General features: G+C 42.8%; 1 pseudogene; it reads left to right on the top strand.

The window, feature by feature from the left end:
- Positions 1-4550: 4550 nt before the first annotated feature.
- Positions 4551-5896, top strand: LOC142777273 (CCR4-NOT transcription complex subunit 7 pseudogene; annotated as a pseudogene).
- The last annotated feature ends 11931 nt before the right edge of the window (positions 5897-17827 follow it).

Raw genomic sequence — 17827 nt, 5'->3', positions numbered from 1 at the left:
CTGCATGATTTTTCGTGGGTGATGTTTTGTAGGGCTCTATTCCATTCTCTCAGGGTAGGGTATCCAACGAGATTTGTTCCTGCTAGGCTTCTGATTTTATGTTCCTTTCTTTCTAACTCTGTTTATACTCACTCATAGAATTTAAGTGTTTTGTTAAACTTTGGCTTCTTTCTCTGTTAGGTGGCTTATTCATGAGCTGTAGTAAAAGTCTTCTGCCACCTTACTATAGATGTTGAGACTTCTTATTATGTTACTCTATCTGTTGGAGTGTGCATTCGTAATTAGTTTCCTGTTGTCATGCTCCATCCTTTCTTTCAATTTTCCATTCATTTCTTTGGTGCTATAAATCCCCATGTCGGCAATTTTCGTTTTGTTAATCAGCCAATTTAGCTCAGTTAATTCAACTTTAGATCTTGAGTGGGTAGCTTTTGTAGATTTTTTTCGTTTTTTGTGATTTGGGAGAGTTTGCTTACTTCTTGCCCTGGTGCTTTAACCAACTGCAGTTTCATTTATAGAATCAGTGTAGTTATGGTTTTGTTTATTTCCTCTATGTCATGATTTTTCTCTTGTTCTAAGACCTCGCATACGCGTGTTCTAAGGCAGTGCTGAAAATGGGCGTGACTGTGGCTCTGCTCCATTTTCAAAGGAGCCTTGCAATTTCTCTGCAAGTTATAATGTTAAAAATAATAAATATGGTATTTTTGGGTGCCTTAAAGTTCCGCATTCAATTTTGGTGGGCTTACTAATGATGATGACTATAGAGTTCAAGCATGTGAAGAGATCGTTTTGGTAAAACATATAAAATGAATAATTAAAGACGAAAACGTAATAATTGTATAGTTTGTATAGAAACGAATTATATAGTTTGTAAAAAACCCAGACGCGTGCCAGATGATGATGATGATCCATGATACTCTGGCGCACACCCACAAAGGGGGATCGGCCAAGAACCGGACGGCAGGATCTTAACTAAAAGGCTAATGGTTTTTCAAACACAACGTAATTTTGGGCTGAAAAAAAATATATAAAGAAAGCCGAAAATCGAGAAAGGAGTATATCTGAGCAGGGAGCGATGCAGTCCATCAGATGTGCTTTGAGACAGAGGTAATGGTGGGTCTAAAATGATATATATATTTATATATATATATATATATATATATATATATATATATATATATATATATATATATATATGCAGATTAACTTGGCAATCGCTTTGTTTCAATTATGTATTCAAATACCACAGAGCAGACGTCCCTGTGGCTATAACCGAATTTAATGCTGCCAAATGACAAAATTACTGCCACATTTATTTCTAATCCCAATTTCCTAAGTGGAGCTACCAGGTATCTTATCCGCTGATGAGAATATCGGCGACAGAACAAAAAGAAGTGATCTATCGTTTCCATTTCTTCGCAAGTCTGACATAAAGGTGACGCCTTTAGACTAACTTTATGCAAAAAATATTTCAGTTGCGGAATTCTGCAACGCAATCTTGTAAAAGTAACTTCCAAGTGCCGTGTTGCACACCACTGTCTATTCCAGCGGCATCTTAGATGTGCGAAATATCGATATTTATCCAATGAGTAGCAGTCGTATTCATTCAAACAGAGGTTACTAAACCTTATTGCTGCCGCGTAAGCCGTATCAGGGAAAATCGGGATAAGGGGACCGCTAAGAGATACTGTGGCTTGTGCATCCGCCATCTCATTGAGATATATGCCACGATGGCCTGGTACATGTAAGAGCAGCAGTTTTTTCAAGTTTGTCGGTATGAGTTGTCGGAACATGCGCATAAGTGTTAAAAGACGTGCAATCATCTCGCGCTTGCTGCGTCGTCGTCGTCGGTAGTGCCCGAATGCCGTGTGCTTTGTCGCTGAAAGTCAAGCTGCTCATCAACGTCCGTGAAGATATGGTTACCGTCGACCGTTTCAAATTAAAACTGAGTACTTGGGTATACCGACGCTTCGACAACGTCTCATAATAAATTCACTTCCGTCTGCCATACTCGCCGCGTGCATTTCGCGTCTCAGTAGTGTGCTTCTGGCCACATTAACACGTCACAACTTCCTCGCTCGAAGGGGGGCCCTGCAGCGCGCCAGTACGTGCCAGAAGAATCAGGCGCTAAGAAGACGACGACGCACCAAGCATGCACGAAATGGTTGCGCCTGTTCTGGATCGCGTATGCCAAAATAGATTCCGACAAAATAAATATAATGTGTGGCATAACATCGACAACGTCTGTCTGCCTGTTCCCGCAGAGCGAAACTGGGTCCTAAATGGCACCGTTGAACTCGCCGAGATGATAAGGTGGACGTACGTATAGATGCATGGACGGACACCCGGATGGATGGACGGACGGGAAGATACAGAGTTGAGTACAAGGGTCGACGGACAGACAGATATGGTCGGACGAACAGAGTACGGCCTTGTTTTCAAAGCATATAAAGCATACGCGTGCTATGAATGCTGCAAATGCGGTATATGCCACAAATGTTTTCGGTCCGACGAAAAGCTAGCTACGACGACGGCGGCGACAGTGGACATCGTGAGAGCTTATGCAGATTCCCTTTTAAAAATTGAAGCATCACATGTGTATTAGTCGTTTCCGCTACGGTTGCTGAACGACATTTTGATGCTTGCCGTATTTTCGACAGTACTTTCTCGAAATGTAAAATGCCGCCATAGTTTAAATAGACATTCAATAAGAGCACACGAAGATCAATATGTCAGTCACATAAAACAGGAGCCTCGGAACCTGCGTGCGAATCACAACGGGTTTAAGATTTAGCTATAAACAGTGAACTACAGAGTTCTCACGTCGGCAAACACATCACTGCTGATGGTGGGGAATTTTGTTTGTATGCTGTGTCAAAAAATAATAAATAAACACATAGGTATAACACTGGCTAGAAATGAAACTGAATGGTGGTGTTTTTAGCACTCGGCGACTTAAAACGGCTGTGAACCACTCAACCGCAGCCAGCAGTCCAGCGGCTGCTCAGGCAGTGAGGGCTATTCTCTCTGTAACACCTTTAGGCGAGACACATATGGTTACTTGTGTTAATATGGGCTTACAAACCTATAACTAGCAACATCTGCGAATGATACAGCGTTTGCGAAGGCAAGTCCAGTACAAAGTGTCTTTACTCATGATTAAGAGGCTGCAAATCTGCGCGCTGGCAGTGCGCGCATTGAAGATTTGAATCAGTAAGGGCGACCGCTGTAGCAGATGATGCGCTTGTCTCCAACCTGAACGAAGCAAGCACATCGAGGACTGTAGCTTGCCTTATCCCACTCTGCTGTGAAGGCGCGCTCGGCATATCTCCACACTTGCGCGAACGAAGAGGACGTTTTTTTTTTTCCATGTGCATTCGTTTATTCTAAAACGAGACTCAGCTGCCCGCAGCAGGATGCCAAAGCATTTGGATGTTTATGAACCATCACGACGACGATGACGCCAACACAACATTTTCGCTGCCAGTGTTCTCCTTATTTACTGCACTTATTCAAATGTAACGCGAGTTTCTGTCGAACGTATTGCTACCTAATGTCGACCCTCACGCACTACAATTGAATACCGAAATTTATTTTTTCCTCTCGCGCGTAATTAAAAATTCCTCGCATTGCAACAGAGTATATACTGTATATTGTCGTACCAACAAATACTTGAACAAAAGCCCGAAATTTATGGCCAAATAGCAGGACTTAGCCGCAAAATAGAAGAGGACAACGGATGGTGTAGACAGAAATCTTTTTCGAGGTGCGGCAAGCGATGCGTGGACCTGGTGCGCAACCCCTGAGGTAAACCACTGGGATTGGGTACAGCTCATGCGGCCCTAGTTCCCTGCAGATGAAGTCTTACTGCCTGTAGAGTTCTAGCCAGCAGAGTAGAGTTTACACACGCAAAATAGCCTAGTAGCTATGATTTTTATCGTGGGGGGGGGGGGGGGTACTTGTTGAAGCCTTTGAAAACACCCATTTTTAATAATTGCCCTAAAGAAACACCCCGTCCCCCCCCCCATCCAAATATGGGGGGTGGAAACATCACCGTCCTGGCTACAGGCGTGCACAGGATACTTTAATCTACTAGAGACAACCGCGAAACTATACAAAATACACTAAATTTAAAATACAATTCCAGTTTCGCGCGACAAAACATAGAAGCAGATCATTGATTCTATGTAAGATTTGTTTGTAATTCTTTATATAGTGCAGCCCGTTCGCGCTCCCTTGTCCAATTTTCTTTTTTTAAAGCTACAAAAAAAAAACATTAAGTTCTGCGCTCAGAATTAAAAGTGAAAAATAAACACCTTCGCCGACTGCTTTCATTTAGTCTTACAATATGGTTATTGTTTGAAAGAGCTGCGAAAACGAAACTGCCCGTCCATTAGCGCCACTAATACTTACCAGACGTTTTCATAATAAAGTGATGACAAACTACTCTTTTTTTTTCTTTACAACAGTCAGCAAGGACAACTAGTGAAAATCAGGAAAATTTGGCAAATAAAGTAAAAAAATGAAATATTTTGTTTTCGCGCCAGGTAACCAGCTCGAAGTTTGTAAGAAGTCTCCCTCTGGAAGGCTAACTGAAGAGGAAGAAACGCCATTCGCATCTTCCACGTTGGCGATTAGGATTCAATGCCTTCGTGCGTGTGCACCGTGTGTAGTCTCAGCGAAGCGTTCAGTGAGCTGAGATTGAGGCCTATAGAAGCTCCAGCAGCTCCAATATCAGGCAAAGCACTCTGTCCATAGATGACGATCCCTACGAAATCCGCGATGTTTGGGCCTGCAATCAAGGAAGAGTTCTGCACCATGAGTGAGTTTGAGGCCTATAGAAGCTCCAGCAGCTCCAATAATAGGCCAAGCACTCAGTCCATAGATGACGATCCCTACGAAATCCGCGATGTTTGGGCCTGCAATCCAGGAAGAGTTCTGCACCATGAGTGAGTTTGAGGCCTATAGAAGCTCCAGCAGCTCCAATAACAGGCCAAGCACTCCGTCCATAGATGACGATAACTACGAAATCCGCGATGTTTGGGCCTGCAATCGAGGAAGAGTTCTGCACCATCAGGCGCCTGGTCCAAAGGTACAACTACATCGCAATGGATACTGAGTTCCCTGGCGTCATAGCGCAGCACGTACGAAAGTTCAAGAGCCTCATCGACTATCAAAATCAAGCGCTGCGTTGCAACGTGGACTCTCTCAAGATTATCCAGGCGGGTCTGAGTTTTTTTGACAAGAACGGCAACCAGCCGGAAGGCCTGTCCACCTGGCAATTCAACTTCAAGTTCTGCTTGTCGAAAGACGTTTTCGCGCAAGACTCGACCAACTTCCTGGTGAGGGCTGGTGTAATGTTTCGCAGGCATGATGAGAAAGGCATTGAGGAGTTTGAGTTTGCCCAGTTACTTATGACTTCAGGATTTGTTCTCTCTGACGAAGTTAAGTGCCTCACTTTTCACACTGCCCACGACTTCGGTTACAGGATGAAGACACTGACCGGAGGGAGCCTGCCCATAGCTGAGGCAGATTTCTTTGAGACGCCAAAGTTGTATTTTCCATCTATTTACGATGTCAAGTACCTAATAAAGGGTTGCAGAAACCTCAGGGGAGGCTTGCAGGAAGTGGCTGTGCAGCTCCAGATACGGCAGTCAAACGTTCCAGGTTCACGCAAATCGAGGTCTTCCCGTCTCCAGGAACATCGTGAACTATCTTATAGAGGCCTGCTCTTACTAGACTATCGCTCGTGGTGCATACCCACAAACGGTACTTACCTTTGCAAACCTTTTCGTTCTCGTTACGAATAGATATATTTTGTTTTGCTACATGTTCCATCAGCTGATGTTTTCATATGTACTTTTGTCACCTTGTTATTAAAACTTTTCCCTGCTGTGTAGTTCGTATGTCATCCCACTGTTGTTACACATGCCATGTTTTTGATTGCTCCTTAGTTTTCTATTCTGTCTATAGATAATAAGGCCAAGCTTGAACACTGCAAGTGTTTAAACATTGGCAGTGTGAATGATCTTACGTGAATGAATTTCATTTCGGCTTCAAGCAGCATTCGTCGGGCTTTATCTGCCATCATAAACTTTGTTAAAAAAGTATACCTTCCTGCTTCGGCGCAGCTCTCTCTCGGGCTCTCTTCGATTTTGTCATATGCAGAGAGAGGGAGACAAGCACAGAAATTTTTTGGCGGGGGAGGGAGGGGGGCGGCTTTGCGAGCGCGCCGCGAGATGGCGCAGCATGTACAGCAAAATTAAAGTAACGTATCTTAATCTTAAAAATATCGTTCTTCAGCTAGTTTGTAACTCGTCATATTGTAAGTAATTCACCGAAACTTGGCATCATTAAAAATGTTTATACATTCACACATGCTACCACTCACAAATTTGTGTTGCGGCGTGCTTTTATTGAGTGGTAGCGTGCGTGCATGAGTGAGTGTTTCTATAGGCACACCAAGTTGTTTATGTATATGTTCCCTTTAGGGAACACCCCGAGGCGGTGGTATAGTGGCTAAAGTACGCGGCTGCTGACCCGCAGGTAGCGGGGTTGAAACCCGGCTGCGGTGGCTGCATTTCCGATGGAGGTGGAAATGTTGTAGGCCCGTGTGCTCAGATTTGGGTGCACGTTAAAGAACCCCAGGTGGTTGAAATTTCCGGGGCCCTCCACTACAGCGTCTTTGGTACTCATATGGTTGCTTTGGGACGGTAAACACCACATATCAATCAAATCCCTTTGGCGAACCTGAGTTGCCCAGTTTCCCCATGCCGCTCTTTCGCGATTCTTTACAGCTGCGAAGAAGCCAACTTGTCGATCGCTCGTTTCTGGGCACCGCCGGTCCGCAGGTGCGCTCGCATTTCGAGCTCATTTCGATTAAAAAAGAAGCGTATTACGAATAAATTTTCAGGAGCCCTTACCTTATCGGGAGAATAGAGGTTTTTAGCAAGCTATACGGAAAAAAGGTACGGAAATACGACACGGTACCGTTCCGTATGCGCGTACGATGCTCGCGCATGCGCATTTGTCAGTTGGTTCCGTATTGCCGCCATTCCGTAACATGTTTCCGTACTTTGCTAAAAACCTCTATTGAGTACAAGTTCTCGGCGGAAGTGAGACGGCTGATTGATTACGTGCGTGGTTAGAGGGCGCGCTTACGCGCTGTTGGCATCCGGCCTAACGACTCGCGGTCTGCTCCGAAACTGGAGGTCCTGCATTTATGTGTAGGCAAGAATGTGGCAACGACTCGCTGTGATTAAACTTAGCTTGCTGCTTGGCGGCGACGCCAGCGGGTCATGCGTGGCACGGTGGACATGACTCTAAAAGTTCTCGGACATTTTAATGCCATTAGCGTATAACTTTAGTCTTTATTTATTACGCAGCTTTAGAATACCGTTTGCAAGCGCTGCGGGCGTTGCGGGGCGAGGCGGGCGTGATAAGAGTTTTAGAATAGTGTTTGCCCTGCTGCAAACCGCAACGCACGATCGCATATTGACGGCTGGTTCATGTGAGCTGTAGTGTTGAATAACTCCCGCCTAGGCGTGATCACATTTGTGCAGACATACTTCCGAATGAGATTTAGGGTCTTATGCACTGTAGTGACAACACCACTGTGACACGGGTTCTTTTTGTTTGCTATGTCGTACCCTTTTATATTGCATTTAGGTGACGGCTGCATCGTATTTGATCCGATTAGTTTGGGCTGTTAGCAGTGACTAATACTGGTGTCACTCAAATACATTTGATCGAGATCGACAGGTAAGTCGCTGCTGCACCAGATCGAGTTCGGCGCAGACGCCCTGGCTGATTGCAATCGAAAATGCCCGTGTGACACGGGGTTGATCGCACGTGCGAATGCTCAAACCCTTTCTGTGCGCTCTTGTGGTCTCTAGCTTCTTGGCTGCTGGTTGCGTGAGTGGACGAGCATGCACGAAAAACAGTTTACTACATATACAAAGCTTCTTTATCAAAATTATGCAGAAAAGGTGCATCATACTGGGTAGCTAGGTCTGTAATAATGAGACGTACACAAATAAGCACATGTACACACAACGACTGAAAGCTGGGCCAGTTGGTTACTTGAACGTAATTTAACACAGCGCACAACTATGCGGGCACAAGAGCAATTTGTCCTTTCTCTAGTGTTCGTGTGGTCCTCCTGCCCTGTGTTACAATACGTTAAAGCACATGTATGTGTTTGGTCTTGCTAAATTAAGTATCACATGGAAAATTGAAGAACTTTTCATTCTTTGCGAAGTACAATGTCATTTTGGGTCTTATTACTTGTTTCCCTACGTGTTATTTTTTAAGCAAAAGGATGTGATGTTTACTTCATTATCAGATTAGCACATTTGTCGCCGCTTAGTAGTCAGTGCACGGTACAAGCTTTTGGTCTTCGTTGGTGCGTGTGCGCAGTAATAAATAGCATCAAGTTATATTTCTCAACAGTTCTATATTATAAATAAATTCATTTCTTGAGATAGGCACAATGATAAAGTAATATGATTTTTGTATTGAACGAAATTTCTCAAAATTTTGTTGAGCCTTGTAAAAGACAAGTCCACTTGTGAAAATGTCGTCTTCAGCACCCACCCCCCGTTACCAAGTTTTCATTGCTCCTGAATGTGCAGTTTTTACTAATAAATACTAATAAAACTCTACCTAGCAAAACCATCTTGCGAATTTCTAATCTAACAAAGAATTTCCATTCACCTGCAAAAATCTGTAAATTGCAATGTTGTCTAAAAATCAATTTAAAGTTTTTTTAATGCGACTAGATAAAAAAGCAGTGATTTTTTTTATAATTTTGTAGCAACAAATTTGAGCATGCACTTTGACACTACCACATTGAAATATTTATGTGCCCTCGCTTTACTTCTATGGAGCTGCACGCCGTAACCCTGTGCAGAAGAACAATGGATACAGCTTTTGGTAGTGCTCTTACATTCCAGATGGTGGCAGAGGTGTTGGTGGTTGCTTTCGTTATTTAATGACTTATGCAACAAAAGGCACTGATCACTCCTAGCCTTTTTTTAGCTTGGAATGCTCGCACAAACACTGCATTCATTCTCCTTCTCATTGCATATCGGTCACTTGTCAAAGCCTCATGTCTCCCTGGTCTGCATCACCCACACACGGTGTCCTTCTACTATGTCAAATTTGCCCCTACGAATTTTCAAGACACAAAGGTCAGGCTAGAAGTACTCTTTGCTATTCTAATTGGTCCATGTTTTTGTAGGAGCCACAAAGATATGGCTGTTTTTAATCACAAAGAAAAGTGAGAAAAGGGGTCTAGGGGAGCTCAAAGTTTTGACAATTGATTCACCATATCCTGCATTAAAATTATAGGCACACGAGTGGAGTAAGCTAGGGTCACATTGAGAGTATACTAACTAATCACAATCTGGTAAATTGTTCTCTACCTACCAGAAAGACAAAGTATCACTGGTACCTAATGAACCTCGTGATTTTATACAGAATGCATCCATGCATTCTCGAGTAGTAGTGTCCCTGGTTCTGCCAACAGTCCGAACCATATCCAGGTATGGCTCACACTTATGAGAATCGCAATGAGTCAGCAAATGTGCCCCATCTTTATCTTTTAACGAAAGCTCATGTTTGTGTGCATGCTCATTCACGCATATTTTTGCCCGGCCAACATTCATCTTTTGCCGTAGGGTAGTCGCAATTCATAAACGACCAGGTTGACACATTTTGTGCATGACTTGGCGTGCCTCTTGCCGTACCAACCTTTGTTGCTTCCATTAGGTAGTATACTAGTATACATGAGAAAGCTGAGATGATTTTTGTGGCACAGAAAAAAGAATCGCATGCCATCTCTGTTTGCAACTATTTTTAGGTCGTGTGCAGCTCGGTGCATACACGGTACAACCTCAGGTCTTACTGTTCTGCTCTCTTGGTCTACCCCAGTACCGTAGTGTTCTCTCATGATAGTCTGGTGGAGCAACTCAGCTACAGCGTTAAGGAACATGCAAAGAAACCAACCACAGACGACCAATTCAATTGGTTTTGAAAAGTTTTCTGCATAACATGTGAGCACGACACTGCACATGCATAGCCTGGGCATTGTAGAGCTGTGGCCCTTTTCACAGTTTTGGAATGCATCAACTTGTATGGAAGCGATTCTTTTGCACACCTAAACAAAAAAGCCAACAGCCGTGATGGCTCTGCAAGGTAATGCGCTAAGCCGAAAACTGCAAAGAGCCACAAGCCTTCAACTCATGTGTAAACACCAATCCTTTTTCAGTCTGCGAAAGCCTGCTAGAACATTGTTAACAATGGGCTAATGTGTGACGGTTGATAGTTGTTTCGAAATAATAAAAAATTTATCATCACACACAAGAACTTTCAAAACCTCCCACTAAACAAAATGTTTGTGTAATGTAACAAAACAAGTTACGGTCAAACATAAAAATTTGCACAACACAAGAGCAACATATGAGCCTACGAAAATGCCTCGTCTTTGAATATAAAATCGCTAATAAAGTTGACCTTAACACAAAACTTGAGAAGGGCCATAAAAGCTTATAATGCTATGCCCGCAGCATTCCTGAAGGAAACCCCACCACTCTCGTTTATGAAACTTGCTATGTAGAAAAACAATTCACTGTGCAGGACAGAGTAAAATAGGTCCTCAACTTCAACCAAGAACAAGTACTCATCGATGGATTCTTTGAAGAAAGTGGATGATGCAAGAGAAATTCTCAGTTTAAAATGAGTCTCTCCTGACGACCGAGTCTAGCCGCTTTATTAAAAACTGACTAATACATTCTGCCAGATAACTCAATCACTCATAATTGTACTGAATGAAACACTCGGCTTATGCATCTTGGCCATAAAAAACACAGAAAGGGTGTTCTTTTTGCTAGCTGCAGTATGCGATAGACTCTGCTAGTTGTGTAAGTTTCAAGTTTTTACTCAGAGCCACTGCCTTGCTTTTCAAAATTCTGGTTTTGATGACTTTTAACTTGATGAAGTTCATGTAGACTGCTTGTCCTGCCACGAAGTTGCACAAATCTACATACATTGCAACGGAGCCACTACTTTTATCCACTTAAAATGGACACAAAGTTTTGCACTTGAAGAATAACAACACCCACCAATGTATGCTCCTGACGAAGAGGGTTTTTTCCCTGCTCTTGCTAGAGCTTAGATACTGTCTTGTGAGCAATAGCCCTAACTGCGGCATCGATGTTAGCCGACTTGTTGATGCAATACCAGTAATTAGTGAGCCAGCAACAGAGGTTCGTGGCTAAGTTTTGGGCCTTTGTTGAGTACATAGCGTAATGTTTCTGCAATGTCAACGTTTCCCAACCCAGTGAGGCCTTGCCAGGTCGTGCTAACCGGCTTCTTCAGTATGAAGCAAAAAGCATGCCTCACCTTCAGGTTCCACTTTGCCTGGGTGATGTAGGCTGCCGAACGCTTGGCATCGCCAAACTTCTTCAGTGCCAGCCACTCCAGGTCCAAACTGAAGCAAAGTGCAAAGAGCAGGTAAAGAAAGCACACCTGCTGCCACAAATCATGATTTTGTATACTTTCGTAACATGACCAAATGTAGGTGTGACTTCCCCAAAAAAAGAGCATGGCCTTTCAGGGAAGTCATGCCTTCATTTGGTTGTGTTAGTAAGTATGTAAAATTTTCAAATTCGAATTGTGAAGGCAGGTGGGCTTATTTTTTTACCTCCTTCATGCAATGTGCTTTAGTTTAGAACTGGAGTGGCTGGTGTTAAAGAAGTTTTGCAGTGCCAACCGTATCATAATTGACCAGGCACAATAACAACTGCCTAGTCAGGCATGCGTTATCAGTTGAAACGCGTCATCATTCAGAATTCACATGCTGAAAGCGCCCTGAGGAACCATGCATCTTTGGTTAAACAGGCACACCTTTCAACATGGTCACTCTTGTGCAAAGCAGCCCAGCATGTCTATTAGGTCACGCGGGTTCTTCGGCACACCACGTCATAGCCCACAACTTCCACAAGGTACCACAGATCAAGCATGGCTGCAGATGCACTATACAGAGTCAGAGTCATGGCTGTATATGGTTCTGCTAAATGTTCCAGATATGTTTCAGCGTTGCTAGAAACCTGTTGAAAAGCAGTTGGTAGTAACTCTACAATACGTAAGCAGTAGCACTGCAATGGGAGTTGAATAACTTGTTGGTATTGAAACCAATCTGTGATGTGCAACAGCTCGATAACACATGCTCTTCTTGTATATCAGCCTTTTTTTATGTCCAATGCTATACGAAGGCTTCCCCCATTTACCTACAATTTTCCCAACCCTGTGCAAGCTTATTCAATCTTATGCGTGCAAATTTTTAATTCATCATCCTATCAAGTCCTCTGCTTTTTTCAGCAATATTTTCTATCTTTTCGTAGCCACACAATCTCTCTGATTGGTCTTTCCCTCGCATTGCTCGACCCGCCTAGATCCAATCTTTTTTTTTCTTATGTCTGCTAGAATGTCATCTACTAGCCCTGTTTGTTCTTCATTCAGCTCTGCTTTTTTAATATCCCTATGTTATGCTAACCATTCTCTGTTTCTATTTTGCATAGCTCTTGATTTGTTCTAGACTTTTTTTTTTCTTCTCTTTTTTTTTTACTATCATTCAAATTTTTGCACCATATGTTAGTACTCGCAGCATATAATAGTTGACCACTTTCTGCTTTAGGGATAGTTCTAAATTGCCTCTTGTCATTTGGGAATGTCTGCCATCAAAGCTTGAGCCCATCCATATTGTTCGGTGAATTTCCTTTTGATGAATTGCGTGTCCAGTGAATTTCTGACTTAAATACAAATAGATTGTAGGGATTTTAGTGTGCCGTTGCAAACTCTTGCCCTCTTGTTTTGTCTCTTAACATTAGATCCTTGTCTTTTACCTATTTATCTGTAACCCTACTTAAACACTTTCTCAGTTTAGACCCTCAGCTCATTGTAGTTCATGGGCACCACTGCTGAAAAGCAAAACATCATTTGTAAAGTGTAAGTACCGAGATATTCCTTGTCAATGTTTATTCATGTTTCTTATCAACATGGTGGCTCAAATACTTCTGCTGAGCAAGCTGCAAATATTGCTCAGATATTGCCTCCTTGCCAGATCCACTTCAGAAATAAAATTTTTCTGCTCTGCGACAGCTCCTCCCCCATAAAGGGGCTTTTCTAGTCGCCCCTCGAGACCTTAATAAAGTTCACTGTCTGTATGTCTGCTGTGGACTCTTTGTTGATGTTGGCTAGGGTATTCATGCATGCATTATGCACTAGCTACTCTAAAACTGCTGGTATCTGTACCGAGTCGAATGCCTTTTATTAGTCTTTGCAAGCTAAGTAAATGGATGTGTTTCGTTTGGCAATTTTTACAGTTTGACAGCGCATGGCTATGATCCACAGTGGGACATCTGTTGATCTGTGTATAATTCTTTAAATCTTTCATATTTCTTTTTTTCTGTATTTGTTTAGTATTCACATTTTTACAGTTAGGTTGTACATTTGATTCGCCAGTACGTGAGGCATTGTGCAGAAAGTGTCACAACCTTGTTAAACAGGAGATCTCCTTCATCTTTGATCGGGTCAACAATTTCGCTGCATGATTTTTCGTGGGTGATGTTTTGTAGGGCTCTATTCCATTCTCTCAGGGTAGGGTATCCAACGAGATTTGTTCCTGCTAGGCTTCTGATTTTATGTTCCTTTCTTTCTAACTCTATTTATACTCACTCATAGAATTTAAGTGTTTTGTTAAACTTTGGCTTCTTTCTCTGTTAGGTGGCTTATTCATGAGCTGTAGTAAAAGTCTTCTGCCACCTTACTATAGATGTTGAGACTTCTTATTATGTTACTCTATCTGTTAGAGTGTGCATTCGTAATTAGTTTCCTGTTGTCATGCTCCATCCTTTCTTTCAATTTTCCATTCATTTCTTTGGTGCTATAAATCCCCATGTCGGCAATTTTCGTTTTGTTAATCAGCCAATTTAGCTCAGTTAATTCAACTTTAGATCTTGAGTGGGTAGCTTTTGTAGATTTTTTTCGTTTTTTGTGATTTGGGAGAGTTTGCTTACTTCTTGCCCTGGTGCTTTAACCAACTGCAGTTTCATTTATAGAATCAGTGTAGTTATGGTTTTGTTTATTTCCTCTATGTCATGATTTTTCTCTTGTTCTAAGACCTCGCATACGCGTGTTCTAAGGCAGTGCTGAAAATGGGCGTGACTGTGGCTCTGCTCCATTTTCAAAGGAGCCTTGCAATTTCTCTGCAAGTTATAATGTTAAAAATAATAAAAATGGTATTTTTGGGTGCCTTAAAGTTCCGCATTCAATTTTGGTGGGCTTACTAATGATGATGACTATAGAGTTCAAGCATAGAAGAGATCGTTTTGGTAAAACATATAAAATGAATAATTAAAGACGAAAACGTAATAATTGTATAGTTTGTATAGAAACGAATTATATAGTTTGTAAAAAACCCAGACGCGTGCCAGATGATGATGATGATCCATGATACTCTGGCGCACACCCACAAAGGGGGATCGGCCAAGAACCGGACGGCAGGATCTTAACTAAAAGGCTAATGGTTTTTCAAACACAACGTAATTTTGGGCTGAAAAAAAATATATAAAGAAAGCCGAAAATCGAGAAAGGAGTATATCTGAGCAGGGAGCGATGCAGTCCATCAGATGTGCTTTGAGACAGAGGTAATGGTGGGTCTAAAATGATATATATATATATATATATATATATATATATATATATATATATATATATATATATATATATATATATATATATATATATATATGCAGATTAACTTGGCAATCGCTTTGTTTCAATTATGTATTCAAATACCACAGAGCAGACGTCCCTGTGGCTATAACCGAATTTAATGCTGCCAAATGACAAAATTACTGCCACATTTATTTCTAATCCCAATTTTCTAAGTGGAGCTACCAGGTATCTTATCCGCTGATGAGAATATCGGCGACAGAACAAAAAGAAGTGATCTATCGTTTCCATTTCTTCGCAAGTCTGACATAAAGGTGACGCCTTTAGACTAACTTTATGCAAAAAATATTTCAGTTGCGGAATTCTGCAACGCAATCTTGTAAAAGTAACTTCCAAGTGCCGTGTTGCACACCACTGTCTATTCCAGCGGCATCTTAGATGTGCGAAATATCGATATTTATCCAATGAGTAGCAGTCGTATTCATTCAAACAGAGGTTACTAAACCTTATTGCTGCCGCGTAAGCCGTATCAGGGAAAATCGGGATAAGGGGACCGCTAAGAGATACTGTGGCTTGTGCATCCGCCATCTCATTGAGATATATGCCACGATGGCCTGGTACATGTAAGAGCAGCAGTTTTTTCAAGTTTCTCGGTATGAGTTGTCGGAACATGCGCATAAGTGTTAAAAGACGTGCAATCATCTCGCGCTTGCTGCGTCGTCGTCGTCGGTAGTGCCCGAATGCCGTGTGCTTTGTCGCTGAAAGTCAAGCTGCTCATCAACGTCCGTGAAGATATGGTTACCGTCGACCGTTTCAAATTAAAACTGAGTACTTGGGTATACCGACGCTTCGACAACGTCTCATAATAAATTCACTTCCGTCTGCCATACTCGCCGCGTGCATTTCGCGTCTCAGTAGTGTGCTTCTGGCCACATTAACACGTCACAACTTCCTCGCTCGAAGGGGGGCCCTGCAGCGCGCCAGTACGTGCCAGAAGAATCAGGCGCTAAGAAGACGACGACGCACCAAGCATGCACGAAATGGTTGCGCCTGTTCTGGATCGCGTATGCCAAAATAGATTCCGACAAAATAAATATAATGTGTGGCATAACATCGACAACGTCTGTCTGCCTGTTCCCGCAGAGCGAAACTGGGTCCTAAATGGCACCGTTGAACTCGCCGAGATGATAAGGTGGACGTACGTATAGATGCATGGACGGACACCCGGATGGATGGACGGACGGGAAGATACAGAGTTGAGTACAAGGGTCGACGGACAGACAGATATGGTCGGACGAACAGAGTACGGCCTTGTTTTCAAAGCATATAAAGCATACGCGTGCTATGAATGCTGCAAATGCGGTATATGCCACAAATGTTTTCGGTCCGACGAAAAGCTAGCTACGACGACGGCGGCGACAGTGGACATCGTGAGAGCTTATGCAGATTCCCTTTTAAAAATTGAAGCATCACATGTGTATTAGTCGTTTCCGCTACGGTTGCTGAACGACATTTTGATGCTTGCCGTATTTTCGACAGTACTTTCTCGAAATGTAAAATGCCGCCATAGTTTAAATAGACATTCAATAAGAGCACACGAAGATCAATATGTCAGTCACATAAAACAGGAGCCTCGGAACCTGCGTGCGAATCACAACGGGTTTAAGATTTAGCTATAAACAGTGAACTACAGAGTTCTCACGTCGGCAAACACATCACTGCTGATGGTGGGGAATTTTGTTTGTATGCTGTGTCAAAAAATAATAAATAAACACATAGGTATAACACTGGCTAGAAATGAAACTGAATGGTGGTGTTTTTAGCACTCGGCGACTTAAAACGGCTGTGAACCACTCAACCGCAGCCAGCAGTCCAGCGGCTGCTCAGGCAGTGAGGGCTATTCTCTCTGTAACACCTTTAGGCGAGACACATATGGTTACTTGTGTTAATATGGGCTTACAAACCTATAACTAGCAACATCTGCGAATGATACAGCGTTTGCGAAGGCAAGTCCAGTACAAAGTGTCTTTACTCATGATTAAGAGGCTGCAAATCTGCGCGCTGGCAGTGCGCGCATTGAAGATTTGAATCAGTAAGGGCGACCGCTGTAGCAGATGATGCGCTTGTCTCCAACCTGAACGAAGCAAGCACATCGAGGACTGTAGCTTGCCTTATCCCACTCTGCTGTGAAGGCGCGCTCGGCATATCTCCACACTTGCGCGAACGAAGAGGACGTTTTTTTTTTTTTTCCATGTGCATTCGTTTATTCTAAAACGAGACTCAGGCGCCCGCAGCAGGATGCCAAAGTATTTCGATGTTTATGAACCATCACGACGACGATGACGCCAACACAACATTTTCGCTGCCAGTGTTCTCCTTATTTACTGCACTTATTCAAATGTAACGCGAGTTTCTGTCGAACGTATTGCTACCTAATGTCGACCCTCACGCGCTACAATTGAATACCGAAATTCATTTTTTCCTCTCGCGCGTAATTAAAAATTCCTCGCATTGCAACAAAGTATATACTGTATATTGTCGTACCAACAAAGACTTGAACAAAAGCCCGAAATTTATGGCCAAATAGCAGGACTTAGCCGCAAAATAGAAGAGGACAACGGATGGTGTAGACAGAAATCTTTTTCGAGGTGCGGCAAGCGATGCGTGGACCTGGTGCGCAACCCCTGAGGTAAACCACTGGGATTGGGTACAGCTCATGCGGCCCTAGTTCCCTGCAGATGAAGTCTTACTGCCTGTAGAGTTCTAGCCAGCAGAGTAGAGTTTACACACGCAAAATAGCCTAGTAGCTATGATTTTTATCGTGGGGGGGGGGGGGGGTACTTGTTGAAGCCTTTGAAAACACCCATTTTTAATAATTGCCCTAAAGAAACACCCCGTCCCCCCCCCCATCCAAATATGGGGGGTGGAAACATCACCGTCCTGGCTACAGGCGTGCACAGGATACTTTAATCAACTAGAGACAACCGCGAAACTATACAAAATACACTAAATTTAAAATACAATTCCAGTTTCGCGCGACAAAACATAGAAGCAGATCATTGATTCTATGTAAGATTTGTTTGTAATTCTTTAT

This window comes from Rhipicephalus microplus, chromosome X, assembly GCF_043290135.1.
Source record: "Rhipicephalus microplus isolate Deutch F79 chromosome X, USDA_Rmic, whole genome shotgun sequence".
Taxonomy (NCBI): domain Eukaryota; kingdom Metazoa; phylum Arthropoda; class Arachnida; order Ixodida; family Ixodidae; genus Rhipicephalus; species Rhipicephalus microplus.
Note: the sequence above shows the minus strand (reverse complement) of the source record. Positions and strands in the feature narration are given on the sequence as shown.